This window comes from Rhinoraja longicauda, chromosome 4 (genome assembly GCF_053455715.1).
Source record: "Rhinoraja longicauda isolate Sanriku21f chromosome 4, sRhiLon1.1, whole genome shotgun sequence".
Taxonomy (NCBI): domain Eukaryota; kingdom Metazoa; phylum Chordata; class Chondrichthyes; order Rajiformes; family Arhynchobatidae; genus Rhinoraja; species Rhinoraja longicauda.
Window position 1 is genome coordinate 85,249,171 of NC_135956.1, and position 25,088 is coordinate 85,274,258.

The 25,088-nt window shown below is 42.8% G+C and overlaps 1 protein-coding gene across 4 annotated transcripts in view; it reads left to right on the plus strand.

The window, feature by feature from the left end:
- Positions 1–25,088, plus strand: part of rbbp8 (retinoblastoma binding protein 8) — a 111,122-nt gene that overhangs the window by 13,680 nt on the left and 72,354 nt on the right. For 3 of the 4 annotated variants that reach the window (XM_078398249.1, XM_078398248.1, XM_078398250.1), the window contains exon 2: positions 947–1,082. The gene's annotated coding sequence lies outside the window, so the exon portion shown is untranslated. Of the gene's footprint in view, positions 1–946; positions 1,083–14,021; positions 14,237–25,088 lie in introns of those variants that run through there. The other variant, XM_078398251.1, reaches the window with a different exon arrangement.

A 25,088-nucleotide genomic window follows, 5' to 3' on the forward strand; every position in this document is an offset into this window, starting at 1 on the left:
GACGTTTCAGGTCGGGACCCTTCAGACTGTGTTGTTGGGTGGGGGGAAGTGGGAAGAAAGGAGGGGCAGGTCAAGGCCTGGCGAGTGATGGGTGCATATAGATGAGGGGGGGGGAGGAGGGTCATAGACATGTTTGGACAAAGGCCAGAGATAAAGGACAAATAGGTATAAGATACGGATAGAATAAGTGCAAATTGTGAAGCCAGAGGAAGGAATATAGGAGGAAGAGGGTGGGGGGAGGGGAAAGGAAGGAATGGTTGTGCATTCATGGAAAACACAGGGAAAAGAGGAGGGGAAAGGGAGGGGAGTGTTTGTAGATAAATTAGATTGTGTTAGAACTCTGAAACACAATTAAGGCCTCAGCTATTGTATAATTCTGAATTCTTGTACTGCAAGTGAATTTTGATTGTGTGAGAAAGAGTACAGAGGAAACTAATGAGAATATTTTCAGCAAAAATATTCTGGAGAATCATGGGAAAATTGGATAGACTGGGGTTTGCTGTGGAGCTGAATAAAGAGGGAAGAATTAATGAAGGTTTATTAGTGAAGATAGACATAAAATGCTGGAGTAACTCAGCGGGACAGGTATCATCTCTGGCAGGAAGGAATGGGCGAAGCTTCGGGTCGAGACTGAGGGTCTGAAGAAGGGTCAGGTCTGAAGAAGGGTCTCGACCCGAAACATCGCCCATTCCTTCTCGTCAGAGATGATGCCTGTCCCGCTGAATTCCTCCAGCATTCTGTGTCTATCTTTGATGTAAACCAGCATCTGTAGTTCCTTCCTTCAAGATTTTTAAATGGTTTGGGTTGAGGCATTAATGAGGTTGTGGTGGTGGACATAAAAACTAATTAAAAAAAAAATGCCCTTGCAGATTCCTAGAAAGCTGTGAAACCATTATATTTAAGGCCATGAGATACAACATTGAATTAAATTGGATATATTTTCCAGGATCAATTGGATAAAGTGGATCCTTCTTGGCAGTTAATCTGGAAGACTGTGACACTGGTTTTCTGCCGGAACCTGACTGGACCACTGGGTCATTTTCCCTGAGTTTATCCTGTGCTGTTGAAACTAGATTGGATAGGTAAGTGCTTTTCAGGTTTTGGCAAAATATTGATAGATTCATCCCTAACCATTTGTGCTGTCTGCATGAAATTTGTATGTCTTGCATATTGGTATTTGTTTATTAATGTCACATGTACCAAGATACAATGAAAACATTTTGCATGCTGCTCGGGCAAATCTTACCAAACACGAGTACAATGAAATCCTTGACAAAGTAAGTAATGCAAGTAATGCATAGAAAGCTCATCAACACTTCTATTTCCTCAGAAGAACGCTTTCTGTGGTGCAAGTTCTTAAGAGTCATGCCGAATTTGCTTAGTGTTCTGAGGAAGTAGAGGCATGTTGTATGTTCGTGGCCTTTGTGTCAATGTGTTTTGACCACGATAAATTGTTGGTAATATTTAGGAACTTGAAGCCTTCGATCATTTCCACTTCAGCACCAGTGATGCAGACTGGGGCATGTTCTCCACCTTGCTTCCTGCAGCTGACGACTAGACCTTGCTGACCTTGAGGAAGGGGTGGTTTTCTTCACCATGTTACTCAGATCTCTATCTCCTTCTCCATCTTGTGATTGTTCGAGATCCGGCTCCCTTCTGTGGTGTCGTCTGCAAACTTACGAAGGGAATTGGAGCAGAATTTGGCCACGCTGTGGTGAGTGTGTAGTGAGTCTCGTAAGGGCTGAGAGCAGATCCTTGCTGGCCAAGTGCTCCAATTTCCTCCTCTACCAGTCCATAAAGACGAGCTGGTAGGTTTTTCGCTAAATTTACCCCTTCATGAATAAGTTAAAAATGAATCGGAGGAGTTGATTTGCTTGTAAATCATATGGCCTATGCATAGTCGCATTCCGACTTCACACAGTCGGTGGGCTCCACGAGCTGTCTATCTGCGGGGGACAGAAACATTGCGTTAAAATGTTAGCTAACCAACCCTTCCATTACAACTTCAGGCTTCTGGTCAAGGCAGAGAAATAGGATTAAGAAGGATGGTTTTGATCATGTTCTGGAGGGTGGCAAATGTTGTACCTCTTTTCAAGAAGGGCTGCAGAGAAAATGCTGGGGACTGCAGGCCGGTGAGCTTAACATCTTAGTTGGTAAGTTACTGGAGAGTATTCTAAGGGATAGGATATACAGGCATTTGGATGGGCAAGGGGTGATTGGGGATAGTCAGCATGGTTTTGTACGTGGGAGGTAGTGTCTCACAGATCTGATTTTTTTTTAAGACGTGACCAAAAAGGTTGATGAAGGCAGAGCTGTAGATGTTGTGTACGTGGACTTCGGTAAGGCGTTCAACAAGGTTCGGCACAGTAGGCTGCTCTGGAAGGTTAGATCGCATGGGATCCAAGGAGAGATAGATCAATGGATAGCAAATTGGCTCCATGGAAGGAAGCAGAGAGTAATGGTGGAAGGTTGCTTCTCAGACTGGAGGCTTGCAACTAGTCGTGTGCCTCAGGGTTCGGTGCTGGGCCCGTTACTAATTGTTATCTACATCAGTGATTTGGATGAGAACATACAGGGCAAGATTAACAAGTTTACTGATGATACAAAAGTGGGTGGTTTTGGAGATAGTGAAGATGGTTGTGAACGATTGCAACAGGATCTGGATCGATTGGCCAGGTGGGCGGAGAAAAGGTTGATGGAATTTAATGCAGAGAAGTGTTAGGTGTTGCATTTTGGGACGTCGAACAAGGGCAGGACCTACACAGTAAATGGTAGGCCTCTGGGTAGTGTTGTAGAGCAGAGGGATCTAGGAGTACAGGTGCATGGTTCCTTGAAGGTCGAGTTGCACGTTGATAAGGTGGTCAAAAAGGCTTTTGGTACTTTGGCCTTCATCAGTCAGAGTATTGAGATCAGAAGTTGGGAGGTCATGTTGCAGTTGTATAAGGCGTTGGTGAGACTGAATTTAGAATATTGTGTTCAGTTCTAGGCACTATGTTATAGGAAAGATATTGTTAAGCTTGAAAGGGTTCAGAAAATATTTAAGAGGATGTTGCCAGGACTAGAGAGTGTGAGCTGCAGGGAGAGGTTGAGTAGGCTGGGTCTCTGTTCCATGGAGCGCAGGAGGATAAGGGGTGATCTTATAGAGGTGTATAAGATCATGAGAGGAAATAGATCGGGTAGATGCACAGTCTTTTGCAGTAGGGGAATCGAGGACCAGAGGACATGGGTTCAAGGTGAAGAGGAAAAGATTTAATAGGAATCCGAGGGGTAACTTTTTCAAACAAAGGGTGGTGGGTGTATGGAACAAGCTCCCAGAGGAAGTAGTTGAGGCTGGGACTATCCCATCGATTAAGAAACAGTTAGACAGGTACATGGATAGGACAGGTTTGGAGGGATATGGACCAAGCGCAGCCAATTGGGATTAGTGTAGCTGGGACATGTTGGCTGGTGTGGGCGAGTTGGGCCTAAGGGCCTGTTTCCACACTGTATCACTCTATGATTCTATGACAATATTTATTTTCTGATTTTAGAAATTGCTGGTGAAACGTACAATCCCCGAGAAAAATATTGGGTTTTAACTGCACAGCGTTAGATATTTGGTAATGTGTAATGACTGAAGATGCAAATAAGCTGGGTTGGTTAATTGCATCCTGCCTTTCGCAGTGAACTCCTGAGGCTGTAGTGAGAGAGAAAAAAACCCATCTTGCTTTTATGCAAACAGTTTATTGGGCTGCTGTGAAAATATTGCATATGTTCTTATTACAAAGGTTTTGTTTTTGTGTGTTGTAAAAAGCTGTGAGGACCAGCAAATAATAATAATAATAATAATAAGCATTTATTTTATATAGCGCCTTATCGGGTGCTCAAAGCGCTTTACAAAAACAATCAACATAAAAACAAACAGACAAACTATCCTAACGGAAAAGCGGCGAATAAACAACGCCAGCGTCCTCTCACGTCAGGGTCCGGCAGTAGACAACAAAAAGCACAGGACACACAGATACAATTTTTACACAAACAGCCATCACAGCGATTGCTCCAGGCATACCCTCACTGTGATGGAAGGCAAAGAAAAGTCTTATCTCCTCCTCATTCTTCTCCCGTGGTGCCACGAGGTGATCGAGGCTCCCAACTTTTTGAAGCCCCCACCGGGCGATGGAAAGTCCCAGGGCCGAGCCGAGCAGGCCGATGAAAGTCCTGAGCCCCCATTGGGCGATGGAAAGTGCTGCGGCCGGGCCACACAGGGCGATGAAGGGCCTGCGAGCGGGTCGATCGTACCTCGCGCTTCGGGGCGGTCGAAGCTGCTACGGCTGGAGCTCCCAAAAACCGGTCGCCAGCCAGGAACCTGCGAACTCCCGATGTTGCGGTCTGCAGGGCCCACGGCCGAAGCCTCCGAGATGGAAAGTCCAGGCCTTGCGACCGGAGTCTTCAAGGTCGATCCCAGCTGGAGGCCGCCGACTCCACGATGTTAGGCCGTAGCGCGAACGGAGATATGACACGGTAAAGGTCGTATCTCCGTTGAGGAAGAGATTAGAAAAAAGGTTTCCCCCAACCCCCCCACCACCTCCCCACATACACAGAGTTAAAAATAGAACAAAACGTACATTAAACGATGACAGTAGACAAAAACAAAAAAAAGACAGAGAGACTGCCGGTGAGCCGCAGCTGCAGAACACAGCCACGCCCCCTTTTCTCTAATCTCTTTTCATTAAACAAGCAGAAACGTTGATTACTCCATAATTTTTTTTAATACATTTAGAATAAACATTAAAAATTATGACCTTTAAAGGAAGTATCTTCCATGTTGTCATTTGAAAGGAGGTTGTGGGAGTGCCCCATAATATCTGTTGTTGGCTTGGTGTACAAGTTAAGAGATTGAGAGTGGACTATTTGAGAGGAAGGGGTATTCGTTAATTTTGCCATAGGATTGTATTTTGGTTCATTATGCAATCTTGTGTAATAAATGACTTTTTGCAACATACATTAAGAAGTGCCAATGATAACATGATTACAACGCGAAACTAGCCAAAGTTGTTTAGGGGAAAAATTGGGTGGCAGAAACTCTTATTAGAACACATACCCATGATTGAAGACTTATTTCAGATTACATCTTCAAGCAATGGAATCGAATATTCAATGTACATTGTATTGTTGCAAAGTATCTGAAACTTCACCAAATTGGGATCTTCTTCAGAAAGGAAGAAATGTTTCAATGGAAATTCAAAAAGATTGGAAAATTAAGTAGAGTTGCTAAGGTGTTTTCAAATACACAGGACGTGATGTTAAAATCCAAAGTGCCAACTCTTAACTTGCTCCCGATGGTGATGGAAGGCTTAAGCACTCACCTACACTCCTCCGACGCTGAGAAAGGCTGGGCAGACACGTCATTGAGGTTATCAAGTGGGCTCCTACTTTCATCAACGTTTCGCTGACGTCTCTAAACTTGGATATGGCTGGGATTTTTTTTAATTTGGTTTTGGAGTTTTCAAATTTTTTGGGGGCCAACAGAGGGTGCTGTGTCACCATTGTCAGAAAGCACGAAGGGAATAGAAATGGAGCAAAAATCAATTTGTAAACAGCAAACCTCTACAAATACTATCATAAGTAGCTGTTTTAGTGATGTAGGTTGAGGGATAGATGTCGGGCAAGGTCCCTGTGAATAATTCCCTGGCTTTCCTATCAGCAATGCTGTGGTAATCTGCTTAAAGTCTCAAGGGAGAACCAGAACCTCTGAAAGAACAGCATTTGTTTGGTACACCATTGGACTTTAGCCTAGTTTTTTGTTTCAGTGTCCTCTATGGGACTTTAGTTCCCTTTTGAGCTACAACTGAAAATAGAAAATATATATTTTCAGAAAATCAGAAAATGAAATGACGAACTGGCATACCAAATTTCTTTATTTTACCTAAAGAAATGTCACAATAATGTTGTGTATTTTTGGGGGGAATTCTTAGCATGATTTGTATTTAAATCCATCCAAAAATCCAGATATACCTGATTAAAATTAATAACTAATGTGACATTTTGTAAAAAGTTGGAAATAAAATGTCTTGTGGGTTAACTTCTCAGACAAGCCATAAATAAACAGTTTTGGGCCAAATCTTTGTCGCCTTGCACTCTGTTTCCTCGGGAGTCAGAGGAAATTTGGAACCATAGAAAGCATACTGTCGAATTGCATCACAGCTTGGTTTGAGAATGGAGCCGCTCAAACCTGCAAGAAATTGCAGAGAGTTTTGGATGTAGCCCATTCCATCACGAAGACCAGACTCCTGACCATTGACTCCATTCATACTTCACGTTGCCTTGGGGAAAGCAGCCAACATAATCGAGGACCTTTTTCCACTCTGAACATTCCTCCTTCTGGCTCCCACAGGGTAGATGATACAAAAGCTTCAAAGAGCGTACCACCAGACTTGGGAACAGCTTCTTCCCCTCCGTTATCCGACTTCTGAATCTTCATTCCATCAGTTAGGGTCCAGTTCCGATTTTCTAACCTAAGTCATTGTGGGCTTTGAACTTTTTTCTCTGGAACTGTTTTGCTACAATTTTGAGAAACTATGTTCTGTACTCTGGTATATTTTCCTTTGTTCTACCTGCTGTACATGTGGTTTGGCTTGACTGTATTTATGTATAGTATTATCTGATTTGATTGGATAGCACTCAAAGAAAAGCTTTTTTGCTGTACATTATATATGTGACAATAAATAAACTTAAACCTCAGTGTTTTTGTAAATTATTGCATTGAAAATACAATACAGAAATAGGTAATTCAACCTAAAGGGGTGTTGCAATATTTATGTCTGATATATGAAGGAACTGCAGATGCTGGTTTAAACCGAAGATATTTTTCGGGGTTGCTGCAGAGTGAGTGAAGGGCTGTATGTTCAGGGGGGAGAGGTTAGAGTAGGTAAGGGGAGTGGAAAAGCTGAGATGGTTGTTGTCTCGCCGGCAGTTAGAAACAAAAAGGTCTAAAGAGGGCTGACCGGGGGAGTCCAAGAGACAGGTCTGAAAGTCTCTACCCGAAACATCACCCATTCCTTCTCTCTAGAGATGCTGCCTGTCCTGCTGAGTTACTCCAGCATTGTGTGTCTATCCCTATTTATTGTTCCTGGGAGTCTTTTCCCAGCTTGCTTCAGGCCCTAGCTTTGCATCTTATGCTTGTCTAGTTATTGTTAATTTTCTTTTGCAAATAGAAATGTCCTAAAATCAACTGACGTAAGTGACAAGATTTGTGATTAAGACAAAAGTGATCCTTGTATTTTCAGTGATAGCAATATGGCAATATTTCACAATTCTTTCTTGACTACAATGGTGTAACAGTGATACCTGGGAGAATAAACCAGAAAATTAATCGTGGTTCAGTCATAGCACAGGGGTGTATAAGTGCCATTAATTATCTCAGCCAATGCAAGCTCCATACACAGATGAGAGATCTATTAACAGCTGGTAAGATGTACTCTCTCTAATCTGCCACAGGTTTGATGAGTGAATAGCACAAGCTGGAAATTATTGCAACTTCTCAATCTGTGACCTGACTGTACAAGTAGTCTAGTAGAAAGGCAAGTTTAAGACTTCTGAGCACATATGAATGGGAATTCTAAATGGTTCATATGGGGATATGCCACTGATTTCTTATCATAGTCTGTATTGCCCTTATTTTGGGCGTTTCATACTAAAATGGATTTAGCACTGCCCTGTTTAATTTGCATGGCATCTGGCCTGTTTTAAAACCCGTCATTCAACATTGTTTTATTTTCCTCCGTACTAATGTTTATTTTTAAATGGTTCCTTTGTAGAACACAGGAGAACATTAGCAATGTGTACCATTTTTAAATGGTTCCTTTGTAGAACACAGGAGAACACTGGCAATGTGTACCAAAGGTGATTTTTTTGTTGTTGTCTATAAGCAAGGCAAAACTTAGTCTGTTGCCTTGATCCAACATCGATGCAGGCCGGTTCTCTGCAGTAGAAGTGAGTTTTTTCTGCAAACTTAAGCTGATAGCGTAGCTAATGTTTTCATGGAACTTTAAGACTGAAAGATTATTTCATATCAGATGATTTTAACTATGAATCACATACTTCCAGTGGGTTTATTCTCAATTGGATTACTTTGATAATGGGTGAAAATAAAACTATGCCTTAAAGAAAGTCTTGCCACAAGCCCGTATAACTGAAAATCGATAAACCATCAGATGTCCCACAGCTTTACAGCAATTCCAACCAAATTGTATTTCTAACCACTACTTTTTGTTTTGTGTTTTCCCATGACTCTATCCACTTGCCTTTGTCTGTCTTTACTTGTCGAGTTGTTGTTATCTCATCTGCAAAAATGTGAAAGCCGGAGGCGAGAAGTGAGTGGGGATGGTGAGACCGATGATGGGTTTGGAGATGAAAAGCCAATGTAGTGGCATGGCTGGTGGAGTTGTGCTTCCCAGGTTCGATCCTGACCTCTGCTGTTGTCTGAGTGGAGTTTACACGTTCTGCCTGTGACCATGTGGGATTTCCTCCGGGTGCTCCAGTTTTTTCCCTCCTAGAGTCGAAAGACGTGCAGGTCGACAGTTTAATTGACCACTAAGCATAGGCATTGTTGGCAGGAATGTGGAGAGAATTGTCCATAGGCAAAAATAGTGGAGGGATTGGGATTGCTCCATGAGCTGGCTTTGACGCAGTGGGCTTCCTTTTGTCATAATGTCTGTGTGCCAGGAATCTTACTGGCAGTAGGTGAAACATTAGGCCATTAGGCTTATAGAGCCAAAATGGAGTGATTGATACAAGTCCATTCCAGCGAGGTTGGCTCCCTCGTGCAAATTCTTTCCCCTTCTGATTATTTCATTCCTTGAAAGTAAAGCATATTGTCATCAAAATACACTAGCGCATTCTGATTTTTGTCTCACTATTTCACCGATAAATGTATGGAAGACAGAGTAATGTGCTGCTTTTGAGGTGAGATGGCCAACAGTGTGTGTGAAAATTCAGTATATTTATAAATGTTTTCGTGTTGGTAATCTTCTGTGAAGGAGCGTTTTCTAAAATCAACCATAAATTACCTTGAATGTTTCCTACATAGTTAATGTCAAAGTAATATATGCTGAGTTGCCTGTTTTAGTTTTCCTCCAGATCATTAAACTAATCTAATATCTCCAAGGCTGCCTTCCAACCTGAATTTATCTGAAAGACAAACTCTATCGGGCTCACATTCTAACTTGATTCTTTGAACTAGTCTCATGGTTATGCTCCCCTTTGCCTCCAGCAATGAGGCATATATATCTTTGATTCCTAGCAATTGGAACAGGGTGGAGTTTTCACGGTGTTATCAAAACATAGCACTATATATGATTGCATGTAACCATTTTAAAGCTCAACTATTTTACTGTAAAGTATAGCAAAAATAATTCCAATGACTGCACTCATCACATTAAGTGCCAAATCTTTGAAGAGGATGTTGTTATTCAGCCTACAGTTTTACTGCCATTATACCACAAATGTCCTTTCCCACATGCATAACAGTTCAAAGAAAATTCATGGAGTTTTTGTTTCTGAAAATAAAGTCAATCTTGTATAGGTTCTGCATAGATTTGTATGCACAGCCTCACCTGGGTAAGGCCACCATTCAAACTAATCACTTTTCTAAATGACAATAGGTCAGTGCAATTTATTCAGTATTCTGGGTACTCTTGTGGCATTTCATCAGGTTCAACAGAACTTTCGTGTTAAAGTTGAATGCTGAAGAGATTAATATTCTTATAAATTCTTGCCTATGTTCCAGAGATGGGTTAAGAGCAAGGAAGTTGTCATCTGTTCTGGACCTGTTGTGATGGTAAGCAAATTGTAGTGGATCAAGGCTGGCTAGGTGGCTGGAGTTGATGTGAATTATCACTAGTCTCGAGAAGCACTTCATGGTGGTAGATGTCAGAGCCACTGGACGGCAGTCATTAAAGGCGCGCTACCTAACTTTTCTTTGGTAATGGGATGATAGTGGTCTTGAAGCAGGTGGGCATCTTAGAATGGAGTAGTGAAAGGTTAAAGATGTCTGAGAATACCTTTGCCAGCTGATCGGCACGGGTCCTAAGAATGTGACCAGTAACTCCATCTGGGCCAGTTGCTTTCTATGGATGCACTCTCGGGAAGGCCATTCTTGAAGTTCCATACTTGTTGAATGTTATTTAATGACCAAAAAAAATGTGCTTTAATACTAACCCTGTGTACTAAACTTCTTATGCTATCATGTATGTGTAAAGTTACCGACACAAGTTTGTCTACCAACACAATAATGCTCTTATTTCATTTGAATGAAAGTTTTTTCTCCTTAGATTTTATTCCAGCAAGAGTAACAAAATTTGACCGTTTTACCTGCCATCATCCCTCATCCACATGAGGGATGATGGCAGGTAGCCAAGTAGGGGTGAAAGCTTTAAACGTGGAAAAGGAGAGCAATTTGGGGAGGGAAATCCAGAGTTTTGGATGGATTCATCTGGAGAACCAGTTTGCAAAGGTTGATTGATTAAATGTGGGGTCTTGGAGAAGTGAAATTTGGAGGATTGCCAATCCAGGAGGATGGTGGGGCTCACAGGGATTTCACAGAGCGGGAAGTGGTGAGGCTGAGGATGAACGAGAGTCCTGAAAAAACAGTATGTGAATTTTTGGATATTTATGTAGAAACTGGGACAGGGAATAGTCAGGAACTAAAACCCGGGGAGGAGATCCTCAAAGATTCATATGATGATCTATTCAGTCTGAGGAAGGGTTTTGACCGCATAAGTACGAACCAGGACGGCATGGTGGTGCAGTGGTAGAGTTGCTGCCTTACAGCGCCAGAGACCTGGCCTCAATCCTGACTACGGGCACTGTCTGTACGGAGTTTGTACGTTCTCCCAGGACCTGCGTGGGCTTTCTCTGAGAGCTTTGGTTTCCTCCCACGCTCCAAAGACGTACAGATTTGAGGTTAATCAGCTTGGTATAATTGTAAATAGCCCCTAGTGTGTGTAGGATTGTGTTAATGTGCGTGGATCGCGGACTCGTTTTATCTCTAAACAAAACGAAAAACTAGACTGGGGTATTCTCCTCACTATTCTACACCACTACTTCGGTGAAATCCTTAATTGTTGCAGAGGTGAGAGCCAGTTGGAGACAGTGGAGCGAAGGAAGTTGAAGGGAGGTTTAATAGTAAAAGAATAAAGGGTTTGGAAAAGTAGACAAAAAATGCTGTTCCTAGCTGATGAGTATCGAGGTGACATGGTTAAGATTCTGAGCCAGTGTTTCAGGGGGAGGATGTGAGGAATATTTTTATGCGGCGAGTGATATCGTCTTGAAACGTGCTGCCTATATGGGTGGTGGAAGTTTGGAGGATCAGTGATTGAAAAATAAACTTTCAGGGCCCTGAGATAGAGGATAGAGGATATGGGTGACCTTTGATGTTTCACAGGGGGGTGGGTGCCATTGACTGCTGAATGGCTGCCTCCTGTGTGGTTTTAATTCTCATTCCGGAACTGCAGAACTACAGATTGGTTGGTTAGATAGGGGGCTCTTGGGAGGTCACTGAACTGAACTTTTTCTATGTGGATTGCAGAGTTTTGAATGTTCAAAAAATGCAGGAGGAATCCAGGGTGTTTCAAGTTGGAAGCTGAAAAAAGCATGGGTTTCAGCTTCTCGGCTGAGATGGTGTGCAGGCATTTAATGTTATAGAATTAGAAATTGATAGCCTTTGGTGTTAATGAGCAGATGTGATTGGAACCGTTTCTCAAGGTCAAATGTGACACTGATGTTCAAAGGTATCAGATTCTGCCTTGATTTGTGAACGGTGGCCATGAAACTGTCAATGATGAGAACTAATGTTGGTAACTTTTGGCTTCCCAAATATTTAAGTGGAGGGTATTTCTGCTTATCTATTTTTGGTTTGTCAAACTAATGGTGACATGTTGCAGGCTTGATGGACTTGCATGCTTCTTGACCTGATGGAGTTTCTCAGCAAACAGAAATTGATGCGCTTTCCATGATGTTGCTGGGAAGTAGCATGTCGATGAGAAACAAGAGGGGGCCAAGGATAAATCCTTATGTGCTGATTCACAGGAGCAATAACCAGCAAATCGTGTCTCATGTTTTAGGATTAGCTGGAGAATGGATCCAAGTGTGGCTGGTGATAATGAGTTAAACCAAAGCCTCACCTGCCTGTTACTGCAACTTGAGGTTTTGTTGTTTGGCCCAGTTTTTACTCTTGGCATAGCTTGGACGTGAGTTCTAAGAAACTATCATTTAAATTTCCTGAATGATGTAGCAATGAATGCAACATTTCACTGAACCAAGCACGATCTTCCAGTTACTCTTTTGTAAAATACGTCCCTAAAAGATTTGTTTACAATGATTTTTATCCCTGATTGAAGATAAATGCCTTTGGAAATGTAGATTAACTTTAGAACAAAGCAGTGCCTGTCTCTTTTTGCAAAAGAAGCTCGTGATGTGTAAATACTGAATAAGACTATTCAGTCTGAAGAAGGGTTCTCGACCCAAAACGTCACCCATTCCTTCTCCCCAGAGATGCTGCCTGGCCCGCTGAGTTCCTCCAGCATTTTTTGTCTACCTTCGATTTATATCAGCATCTGCAGGTTTTTTTCCTACAAGACTATTCATGCTACCTGTATTGTACACATTTACAATCTATTTTTTCTTGGAGGGGGTTCTGTGTTTATTTCAGGAAAGAGCTTGCGACTCATCCGTATTCAAGTGCATTTATAGATATGTACGAATCAACAAAACACTTTCCACGTTAGGTCTGTGCAATAAATCTAGATTAATATGACTAGAGATACAAGGAAAATACATTAAACTACACAGATTTCATGCAATAAATTGAATGACCAGCTCCCTGTTGTATGCATAGGTAGATATAATTATGACTGTACTATGGTAACAAATAGGAAATAGGGTGGTTCCACAAGCAAGTCCGTGCATGGCTATTCTCTGGTGAATGTTTCACCCCGACCACAAAGCCATTCTAACATCTACAAGACCCCAGTATGTGATGGATTACTCTCCAAATGATTGTTCGCCTTCTCAAGCATAACACTGTCCAAGACAAAGAAGTAGCTTGATCGACACACTATCAAGCTCATAACATTTTCTATCTACCAACAAGGTACTGTGGTTTACAATATATGTTATCCACAAAACACACTTCAGTTATTTGCCTAGTCTACGCTGCAGTATCTCACAAATCTGTGACATGTGCCAATGAGTAAAACATAATCCAATTTTCTACAGTCCATAGAAGTTCATATTTCCTGTGGTTAGTGTTATCAAATGTTCAAGAGCCTGATGATTGCAGGAGAAGAAGCTATTCTTGAACCCGGTGGTCACTGTTTTCAGGCTCCTGTACCACCTTCCCGGCAGGCCGCAGAGAGGCTTAGGCCGCAGGCTCACGGGTCAGAGCCCGCGGGCGACCCGGAGCCTGTGGGGCCGGAGCCCGCGGCCGATGGAGTCCACGGAGCCGTGGCTGACGGAGAGCCTGCGGGTCAGAGCCTGCGTTCGACGCAGCCCACGGCTGGGGCGTGGGTCGGAGCCACGGAGGCGTCTGGAGAGGACCTGGCGGTGATAGTGGAGAGGTTGGTGCGGCGGTCGACGATGCCGATGAACGAGGACGAACCACGTGGGAGTTGGACGCCGCTGCCGGGGGAAGGAACAAAGGAAGGCCCGGCGTGGGGGGACCGGCGTGGGGGGGGGGGGGGGAGGGGTAGAACCGAAGGGGACATGGCGCGGGGGTACTTTGTAACATTGTGGCGACTATTTGCATACCTTGGGTATGCAAGCAAAGAATTTCACTGTGACTTGACAATAAAGTATTCATTCATTAATTCTCGATGATAGGAATGAAATGCAAGAGTGGCCTGGGAGATGTGGGTCTTCAATATTGGCTGTTGTTTTGAGGCAGTGCCATCAAAAGATCATTTTGATCTTGGGGAGGTCAGTACCAGTGATGGTCCAGGTCGTGCCTACCACTCTATGTCTTCTCCTTTGTTCCTAGGTGCCCTTTTAAAGCATGTGGAACCTCAGACCTTGAATATGAGAGTTTCAAGATTGCCTGCAAAAAATCCAGCTGGTTGATCTGTGTAGGTTTTAAGAATGCAGCCAAGTATACCATTTCGACTGGACACTTTCCATGGGTTCACACTCATGAAGGATCTTCTGACATCGGCCTCGGTGATGAAGATTACAATGTTGTCGAGGGCCATGAAGGCCTAAAAAGGTACATCATTGCTCTCTTTTGTGAGCGTAGAAAGCATTGAGATAGTCCAGGAGTGCCTTGTACCTTGAGCGGCCACTTGATTTCACATTGTAGAAAGTAATTACGTGCCCCACTGATGAATATCCATCTCCACCTCCAATTTTGAATGAAAATGTCTCTTTGCCTTTCTGATGGCCTTATTGAGGTGATACCCGAGCCTTCCTCCATGAACCTGCATTGCCAGATTTGAAAAAGAGAAAGACTGAGGGGGTTACATAAGTAGCTTACAACCCAGAGGTATGAATATTGATTTCTCCAACTTCAAGTCACCCCGGGACTCCCTCTCTCTATTGTCGCACCAGCTTCTCGTTTTCACCCAACAAACAGCTAACAATAGCCTGTTTTACTTTATCATCATTACTTTTTTTGCATACCTTTCAATCATTGTTCTTTATCTCTCTACATCATCGTCTATATCCTTTTCCCTAACTAGTCTGAAGAAGGGTCTCGACCCGAAATGTCACCCGTTCCTTCTCTCCAGGGATGCTGCCCGTCCCGCTGAGTTACTCCAGCTTTTTGTGTCTATCTTGGGTTTACATAAGTAATTGCAGAACTTGGAGCAGAGGCAGCTGAAGACTCCCCTTCATATAGTTCCATGGAGCTCTGCTTGGGAGAGTTTAAATCTCTCCTGAAAGATGATACTCCCAACACAGGAGTGCGCCACTGCACCAAAGTGTTGGTCCACGTTCTGTGCTCGGGTTTCTGAAATGGGACATGATTCCACATACTATGGTAAGCGTGCCAGCTATTGAGCCACAACTAAACAGTGATGCCAGAAATCAAACCTGTAGGATAATGACACTTGTTTTCTGGTACTCATACTCTCTTAAACAAGTCTTTCAACTTCATGTTGGCGTAGGTGCAAGTATAAGCAAATAAATTAATTAATCTTCCCACTGAATGTTATTTTGAATTTTTTTTAAAAAAACCTGTGTATTTTAAACTGAATTAAATTTGCAGTAGAAAAACTAGTGTTCTCAAAGGTTCTTTAAGATCTTAAAGTTAAAAATCCACCTCTCTTTTTTACCTGAAAACTTATTCTGACTTTTCAGTACATTTGAATTTTCTCTCCTGCATTCTAAGTTGTTTGCTGTATTTACATAATTGATTTATTCATTGCCTACCTCCACTTTTTATTGACTTTTTTTTTAATTCTCGTTTAAATAGTTTTCCGTTCCTTGCTTCAGTTATGCCAAATGGCTGCCTCCTACTCTGGTGTAGTCCCATCCTTCAGAGCTCTCCTATTGCTCTGTCAAGCATGTCTACTTCCTGATATAGCAGTACACTTATTTTTCTGTACATATGCTGTCTGAATTTGTATGCATTTCTAAAAATTTGTGTGTTATATTCTGGGTAATTTCACTTCCACATTTTTGGGGGGCAAAGAGGAGAATATTTGTGAATGAAATGCGAGAGTTTTATTGTGCCTGTGTCCTTTCATTGACCTCTTGGAGAGGTGACAAACATTTCACAATTTTCATTGTTTCTGTGATCAGTAGGCAGGATCTGCAAATACCCCGAGCATTAGCTGGTGCTCCTGGCATTCCAAAACATCTACATGCCTTCAACTAACATGTCGAGTCTTCTTTAGAAATCTAATGTAAAGCATTGTTTTAGAATGTCACTAGTAAGAATGGGGTATGCTTTACACTTGAAAAGCTTTAACTAGTAAAGATGCATTTAGAGAATTTGCTTTGCATGTTGAAATATGTTCTCGACTGGTCTAGACATGTTGTGGATGATGGCTAATATGCAAGTTGTTGCAGCTGTTGTCACTAACCCCATGGCAATTTATTTAAGCAAGCTAAGATTAATGTTTGGGAAAAATAGGAAGGGAGCTTGTAACTGTTCAGAATTATGTAATAAAATTGAATACTTGTATAATCTTAAATTAGATATCTTAATCAGCATATTGATTGGCATGCCTTTTAGTTTTACATATGGACAATGCATGGGACTGTGCTAAACTAATTGAATATTTGGTAATAGTGCTTTGAAATTGAGTTCCACCAAGTGAAGTCAACAAACAAGCTAAATAAATTATTCATAATATTTATAAAAAATACATGACAGTTGAATGGCAATTTCCGAAATCCGTTGCCGTTCAATTATTTACATGCGTCATGTAGAACTCCACAAAAAGTTCAAATTGCATTTGCTTTAATATTTGACATTCTCCAGCCGGAACAACGCGAGGGATTTTGCACTGATTATTTCTTGCTGCGCCATCATAGAAGGCTTTCCTCCATCTGCAAAATCTGCACCAAGATTCACATTTCACCACCTCCTCCTTTGGAGCATTCAATGTACCTCCAACACATAAACCTGAACCTTGGAATATGTAATCCTAAAGGCAATCTCTTGATGTTGATAACCCTGATGAATAGTCTCTAATCTGATTTTTAAGAAATTGGGTCTTTTTCACACACCTCGCTAAGTTTATCTCACTATGTGAACGAGCCTGCTTAATTGTGATGATATACGGACGGACGGGTGCTTTTTGTGGTTCTGTCCTAATTACTCTGGCCTACTGATTGAAAGATCATTCCAAAAGCATTTTTGTCCCAGTTTATATTTTTTTATTGCACTCTGCTTCTTTAGGAATATTTAGGATGTGCACAAGCAGGCTTTGACAGCTTGGCTTATGTCATTGTACAAGTCACACAGCGCCAAATGCAGAAATACATTTGTACACAACTTGTTCCTGTCCTATTAAGCCTAACAGCAGCCAAAAAGATCCCAGGGGAAAAAAAAGGTTTTCTTTAAGACTGGAGTGAAAAGTTTAAGTAATGACAGTTCCCAAGATTCTATCAAGTAGTCTTGGTCAATTTTGTGAGAAAGAACAGAGCAAAGGGCATACACTGCCAAAGAATATTGAGATCATTAGGTTACTCTGAAGCAGAACCGTTCAGTAAATGATGTTGAGTTGATTGTCTTGACCAGTCAGAGCATAAAGCAAGCTGTTGTTCTTTGTATGAAGAATTTGGGAATGCAAATTGTCCAGAGCCTCCAAATTGAGGGTGGGGTGTGGAATTTGGCTGCTTTAACTTTCGATGTGCATCGCACACTTTGACTCTCACAGATCCAACATTCTTTTTGAATGATAAAAGTAAAGAAATAGTAAGATTAGATTTGAATTAGATGCAGAAATAGATTACCAAATTCTTGCAAACTTCACAATGTGATGTACAGTGCTGTGTTTTCTTCTGAATGTTTTTAGTTGTGGCAGGCTGCCATGTGAGACCAGGGAGGTCCATGGTTTTAGAATTTAATGAATATACGTGAATTATTGTTTGGGTAGTCGCTTGAGATTGAAGACTAGTTACTTCTGAAGAAGGGTCTTGACCCGAAACGTCACCCATCCTTTCTCCCCAGAGATTTAGATTTAGAGATACAGGGCGGAAACAGGCCCTTCGGCCCACCGAGTCCGCGCCGCCCAGTGATCCCCGCACATTAACACTATCCTACACACACTAGGGACAATTTTTACATTTACCCAGTCAATTAACCTACAAACCAGCATGTCTTTGGAGTGTGGGAGGAAACCGAAGATCTCGGAGAAAACCCACGCAGGTCACGGGGAGAATGTACAAACTCCGTACAGACGGCGCCCGTAGTCAGGATCGAACCTGAGTCTCCGGCGCTGCATTCGCTGTAAGGCAGCAACTCTACCGCTGTGCTGCCGGTCCCGCTGAGTGACATAGAAACAGAAACATAAAAAATAGGTGCAGGAGGAGGCAATTTGGCCCTTCGAGCCAGCACCGCCATTCATTGTGATCAGGACTGATCATCCACAATCAGTAACCTGTGCCTGCCTTCTCCCCATATCCCTTGATTCCACTAGCCCCTAGAGCTCTATCTAACTCTCTTTCAAATTTATCCAGTGAATTGGCCTCCACTGCATTATGTGGCAGAGAATTCCACTAATTCACAACTCTCTGGGTGAAAAGGTTTCTTCTCACCTCGGTTTTAAATGGCCTCTCCTTTATTCTTAGACTGGTTCTGGACTCCCCCAACATTGGAAACATATTTTCTGCATCTAGCTTGTCCAGTCCTTTTATAATTTTATACGTTTCTATAAGAGTTACTCCAGCTTTTTGTGTCTACCTTTGGTTTAAACCAGCATCTGCAGTTCCTTCCCACACCTTACTTCTACTCTGGTTTTATGGGTTCTGAAATGACCCCAGGGGAAAAAGAAAGGTTTTCTTTAAGACTGGAGTCCAGTGAGGGAAGCTCTGTATCGCCCCCAGATGGGGGCAGGGTTTGCATGATGGGGTGGCTGGTTCGTATTTTGTGTAGTGATGTGCTCCTTCCACCATCCCATATGTTCCTCCTTCACTTTGAGTGAAATGTCATTCATGTTGGTCTTTAGATTAGCCCACATTCATACAATCAATGTCTGTTGCTATGAATGGCCTCCTGAGTTAAGTGAATATCTTGGCCTTGTTCCTGTGACACACTTATTTGGTTATGATATGACTGGCTCCAAGCGCTTTGTCAGGAGGTGAACCACATTGGTGTAGCTGTTGCACATGCGCCATCATATTGATTTGCCACTTGGTTGTGATCTTGATCCAGTGGCAAGGGGAACAAAGATAACGAGTCTGGGCTCTGCTGCATGAGTAATTACTTGACCAAGGGGACTCATTGGGCCCAAACCTCTCTTGCATTGGTGCAGCACCCCCTTCCTCCCCCCTCTCCCTCCCCCCTCTCCCTCCCCCCTCTCCCTCCCCCCTCTCCCTCCCCCCTTTCCCTCTCCCTCCCCCCTCTCCCTTCCCCCTCTCCCTCCCCCCTCTCCCTCCCCCTCTCCCCTTCCCCCTCTCCCCCACTCCATCCCCCTTATCCCCCCTCCCTCCCCCCCCTCCCTAGGAGATAGATTTAAACTTTAAAATATGAATAACTTAAAAAAGATAACACCGATTTCAATGAAACTTCTTCCATTAGCACCAAAGAGACGACGGTGAGTAAGGTGGGCCTAAAATTGTCGCGCTATCGTGTACCGTTTTGGCCGTGGTTCAGGAACAAACAAACGAGTTTTAGTATATAGATGCTGACATGCTTCACCTTGGAAGATGTTGGCGACTGCAAGGGAGAAGGAGGAGGAGGCAGGCAGTGGAACTGGGAGCGGACAAAGCGAAGGCCGTCCAGAAGAAGCAGCAGCTGGTGAATGTGGAGGGAGCCCCATGATGACCAAGTGCGTCTTGTCGTGGCCCTAGCTGAAGGCTAGTGGCTGCAACATGAGCCACAACGACAGCTGTGTCAACTGGATCACACGGTAGCTGGTGAAGAAAGGCTTGCTGGTGCAGATTTTCCTCTCTCCTAGCTTTCTCCCCCATCACTTAGTTAGTCTGAAGAATTATCCTGACTCGAAACGTCACCAATCCATGTTCGCCAGAGATGCTGCCTAACCTGCTGAGTTACTCCAGCACTTTGTGTCATTTTTGGCATCCGAAGTTCCTTGTTTTTTTTAAACAATAGAATTTGGTACATTAACATAGAAACTAGTTGCAGGAGAAGGCCATTTGGCCCTTCGAGCCAGGACCGCCATTCATTGTGATCATGGCTGGTCATCCATAATCAACATTGCACAAAAACCTAATCGTAGCAATTTAATGATTAATTTTAAATTAATTAAATTAATTTGTATATTTAATCCTTTTGTTAAAATCAGTTGGACAGGTGAAAACACGTGTTCCAGAAAAGTGTACAACACCAATAATAACCCAGCCAAAACTTTTTTTGGAGAAAATGCTTGAATCTGTTGCAACAACTTGCCAAAAACATAGTAGAGTGAAAAAATTAGACTTCAGCCTTTCTGCCTAGAATACTTCAAGCCACAATTGACTAAAGGTGCTTAACCACTGTAAAATAAATCTAAGGACCCAAGGCAAAAGTTGAAGTTTGATTCATGTTGATAAGATTTCTCTTTGAAGTGAACTCAAGTGCAGAAAATGAACTGTGACAATGGAACAATGCATCATCTCATGTTCTTAAAATAAAAATTGCTTTACGGATAGTTTTTATATCCTAGGGCAATGATTGGAAAAATAGAGAGTAAACATAAAAGCTGTTGTGGTGCAGAATCATGCAGTTAGCGTTAAGGAGAGTGTTTGGATATTTACTAAATTGCTAAATCCATGAGCCAAGGGACTAACAGTAAATGTTTTAAAAGCCTTTTTTGAGGAAATATTAGTGGATTTAAAACTGTAAAGTTAAAATGTTTTTACTATAGGTATTGTGTACTGTTTCCACTGTGCATATCTCTCAGGAGAGAGCTGACAATAACTCTATCTTCATATTCATAATGAGTGAACAGTTCAACTAAACAGCTTGCATGAAATATATTTGAGCAATATTATTAGGTCTGTACTTTAACACCAGGTATGGACCAGTAAATTTTAAGGCTAGCATGGTTTACAAGAGAGTTTTAATGATTAAAATCATGAGGTGGAAGATGCGTTAATTTTTCAGGATTTGTGTTATTGTGGTTGAATGCCCGTAAGCAAAAGAATATTTTCCTGAAATTGCATTCTGCATGGCCAATTGATTTGTTCGAAAATAACCTTGCAAAAAATGGATGTATGAATTTTAATCTGCAATCCTTGTATCTGCCGAGGTAATTTACCTCAATCATCCTCAGCAGTCCACACTCCACTCCAAGTGACAGACAAGGTGACACAAGAAGACGAGGTCTCCCAAGACAGCAAACACTGCTGCCTCATTCATTTTAGATTTAGATTTTTAGATTTAGAGATACAGCGCGGAAACAGGCCCTTCGGCCCATCGAGTCCGCGCCGCCCAGCGATCCCCGCACGCTAACACTATCCTACACACACTAGGGACAATTTTTACATTTTACCCAGTCAATTAACCTACATACCTGCACGTCTTTGGAGTGTGGGAGGAAACGGAAGATCTCGGAGAAAACCCACGCAGGTCACGGGGAGAACGTACAAACTCCGTACAGACGGAGCCCGTAGTCAGGATCGAACCTGAGTCTCCGGTGCTGCATTCGCTGTAAGGCAGCAACTCTACCGCTGCGCCACCGTGCCGCCCATCATCATCGCCGGTGACTTCAATCATGAAAACGTCAGGAGTGTGCTCCCCAAATACCATCAACCTGTCTCTCCTGCTCCACATGGGGCGTTAACATTCACCATCAGGTGTACCCTTCGCTCCACCCTTTGTCCTCATTTCAGCCAATCTGATCATTTGTCTGCAGCAAGCTTACAGACAGAGATCGAAACATGAGGCACCAATGAAGAGATGTTACAAGCAGTGGTTTGAGAAGGTTGAGGATCTATTTCAGACAGGAATATGTTCAAGACTTCTCTTCAGCCTGAGTGAGTATACCTCAGTTGTCACTGGTTTCATCAAGGAATGCGTCGATGACTATGTTCTGGCAAAGACCATTTGGATTTATCCTGACCAAAAACCTGAGTGGACAGGGAGACTCACTGCCAAAGTTTAATTCAAAGGCTTTCAAGAAGGATGACCCTGTACTGTGCAAGCAGACCGAGGATGTTTTCCATAAGGCTATCTGGGATGCAAAGAGAGAATTCCAGAATGTTGAAGGCTCAAATCAATTAAGCAGTTACCTGGCATCTATGACAGGATTTGAACACAATCATGACCTAGAAATTGAAATTAGACGTAATCTCAATGATGCGTGTTTACTGGAAATCTTTCCTATCCATGTAGCTGTCCAAATGTTGTTGTACCTGCCTCAATTCTCTTAGTAGACAGTCTGTTTTTTTGCAAAGCTGTCCTTTTAATTTCGAACTGATTATTGGTTTCAATGTAAATGAGAATGGACATTCTGAAGACTGGTTCTTGTTTTGAATTCATGGCTGCTGCTACCACATAATTTGATAATCTCTGAGTAATCCCTTAACTGGGGCAATAGCTCCAACATCAACCATATTGAAGTGCTTTGAAAGATTGGGAATGTCCACATCAGCTTCAATCGTCTTGACACCGTAGACCTTTTGCAACTTGTGTGTGGGAAAAATAGGTCACCAGAGGTCACCATCTCCCTGCTCCACATCCAACCCTGGATCACTTGAACAATAAGAACACTCATGTCAGGATGTCCTTGACTCCAGTTCCGCCTTCTATACCACAATACCGAATCAACTCATCTCGAAACTCCTGGACTTTGGCCTTGGGGCAACCATCTGCAACTGACCTCGAAATTAACAGACTGCAGTTGGTTAGAATTGGTTGTAATATTTCCTCCATTCAGATCCTCAACACTGGGCGCTCCTCAGGATTGCATGCTCAGTCCAATTTGATAATCCAGAGTGCAAGTTTCAATGTCCTATCACTGCAGTGCGGTATCCCGTATGGGTTTGCAGTATGATTGATGGAAAGATGCTTTCAAGTTGAAAGACTGGAGCGACTGGGCTTGTATACACTGGAATTTAGAAGGATGAGAGGAGATCTTATCGAAACGTATAAGACTATTAAGGGGTTGGACACGTTAGAGGCAGGAAACATGTTCCCAATGTTGGGGGAGTCCAGAACAAGGGGCCACAGTTTAAAAATAAGGGGTAGGCCATTTAGAACTGAGATGAAGAAAAACTTTTTCAGTCAGAGAGTTGTGAATCTGTGGAATTGTCTGCCTCAGAAGGCAGTGGAGGCCAAGTCTCTGAATGCATTCAAGAGAGAGATAGATAGAGCTCTTAAGGATAGCGGAGTCAGGGGGTATGGGGAGAAGGCAGGAACGGGGTACTGATTGAGAATGATCAGCCATGATCACATTGAATGGCGGTGCTGGCTCGAAGGGCCGAATGGCCTCCTCCTGCACCTATTGTCTATTGTCCAAGTCATTCTCAGACCGTTTTTCCCTGCCAGTTGGTGGAGCAGTTTGGGGTGGCTTTCTTTGGGTCATGGGTGAGCATGTTGACTGGAAGATGCTTGCTGACTTCTTGAGGGCGAAACATCAAATGTGCTGAACCTGCACCACATGAGATCTGTCAGGGCTGGGTTGACCACGTGCCACGATCTGTGGCTCTCAAAATTCATCGTTGTTTCAATCTGCTGATGTAGAGAAGGTCTGGTGGACAGACTGAACCATGCATATCTGGTCTTGCATCTCTCGGTTTCTTTGTACAATGCTCACTGAGCAGCACTTTGTTCACAGTGGAGGGGTGTGAAGGATGCATGTCTCTGATCCTACAAGTTCACCTGCACCATATCTGTCCATGCAAGAGAGCAGTACATCCACATAGAGAGCAGCCGGCAGCTTACATGAGACACCACTTGCCCCTGGGGACAACAAGCTGCTCTTTTGCAGCATGTTAGTTTGAGGTGCAGTTTGCTCATGAATGCCATCTGATTGAGTGGTAGTGATCTGATTAAGAGGACATCTCTCTCCTCAATGAGGGCATGTGACAAAGAGTTCAAATTCTTAGCAAGATCTGGTTGAGACTGCACGGAAGAAAAGAAGCTTTGCCTTTGTGACTCCAGGAATTGTCACCTTGGCATTTGCAAAATAGTACGCATCACCTCCAGAGTGTGGTCTGCTGCCTTCACACAACTCTTGTGAGTCTGTGGAGAGGGGGCTTTCACCTTCCTTTCATACTACAATTCATCCAATTGGAGTTCTCATCAATCTTTCAGATGTCGGCAATTTATGCTGAGCATATTTTTCACAAAAGCCTTAAAATGCCCCATTCAAAATATTTGTTTATTTTCCCTATGGATCCAGAAAAGCCTGTCCCGGTTTCACATGTCAGATGTTAGATGTTTTTTTGGGTGTAAGAGAGAGAGAGAGAGAGAGATCGAGATCGAGAGAGAGCGAGATCGAGAGAGCGAAATCGAGAGATCGAGAGAGAGATCATATTGAATGGTCAGTGTGAGGGTTGCTCACATGATGAGCTGTTGATACAATGAAACATGGCTTTTTCCCAGCGGTCACACTGTCCGATTCCCTCCTGATGTGTGTGTCACCAATGATAACAGCTTTGCCCCTCTTTAGAACTCTCCATTCCCTGAATCCCCTCTTCCCATTATTGTAACACCATGGACTTTACTGCTATTTGGTTGCCGTATGGAATGTGCCTCTTTTAAGGGCTGCCTCTCTTTTGATTGCTGTGCTGATTTTTAGCTGGTCTTGTCAAGAAATGCGTAGCTTGTATCTTGATCCCTTCTGGTTGTGAAAGACCCTAACAATATTATTATACATTTTTTAAATATTGTAGATTTTTTTCTGATCTGGAACCAGTCGGCTGCCTGCCCCTTTTCCGGGGTTACGTCCGTGCTCGCGTGTCCCTGGAGAGGGAACACACGGTGTTCACGGGGATGCTGGAGGCCTTCCGTGAACATTGGTCGAATGTATTATTAACAAAAGTGGCGACATTTCAATTTGATAATTGTTTTGTTTGTAAACTGCCAGTATAGGCAGGTTTTGATTTGATCGCGTTACTACTTTGTATGTTTGTTTTTGTTTAGGAATAAAGTATTTGTTTATAAAAAAAAATTAAAAAATGCTAAACACAATGAAACTCTAGCATGGCAGACAAAAAGTACAACCCATTTTGCAGTCCAGGTGTGTGAAGTCAATGGGAAATTCTCTTCGGAATTTTAGGGGAGTGCACAGTAGTGGTTTTGAATATAACCTATTCCAGGATTATATTTGGGGTGAGTTTTCTTTTGGTGGTACTGGATTGGGTTTGTATCCATGGAATAGCGAATGGGAGGATGCAGGGAGCCCAAGGAAGTTGGTGACACTCGAGATTGCAGATGCTGGGATCTTGAGCAAAACACAAAGTGCTGGAGTAACTCGGCAGGTAAGGCAGCATCTGTGGAG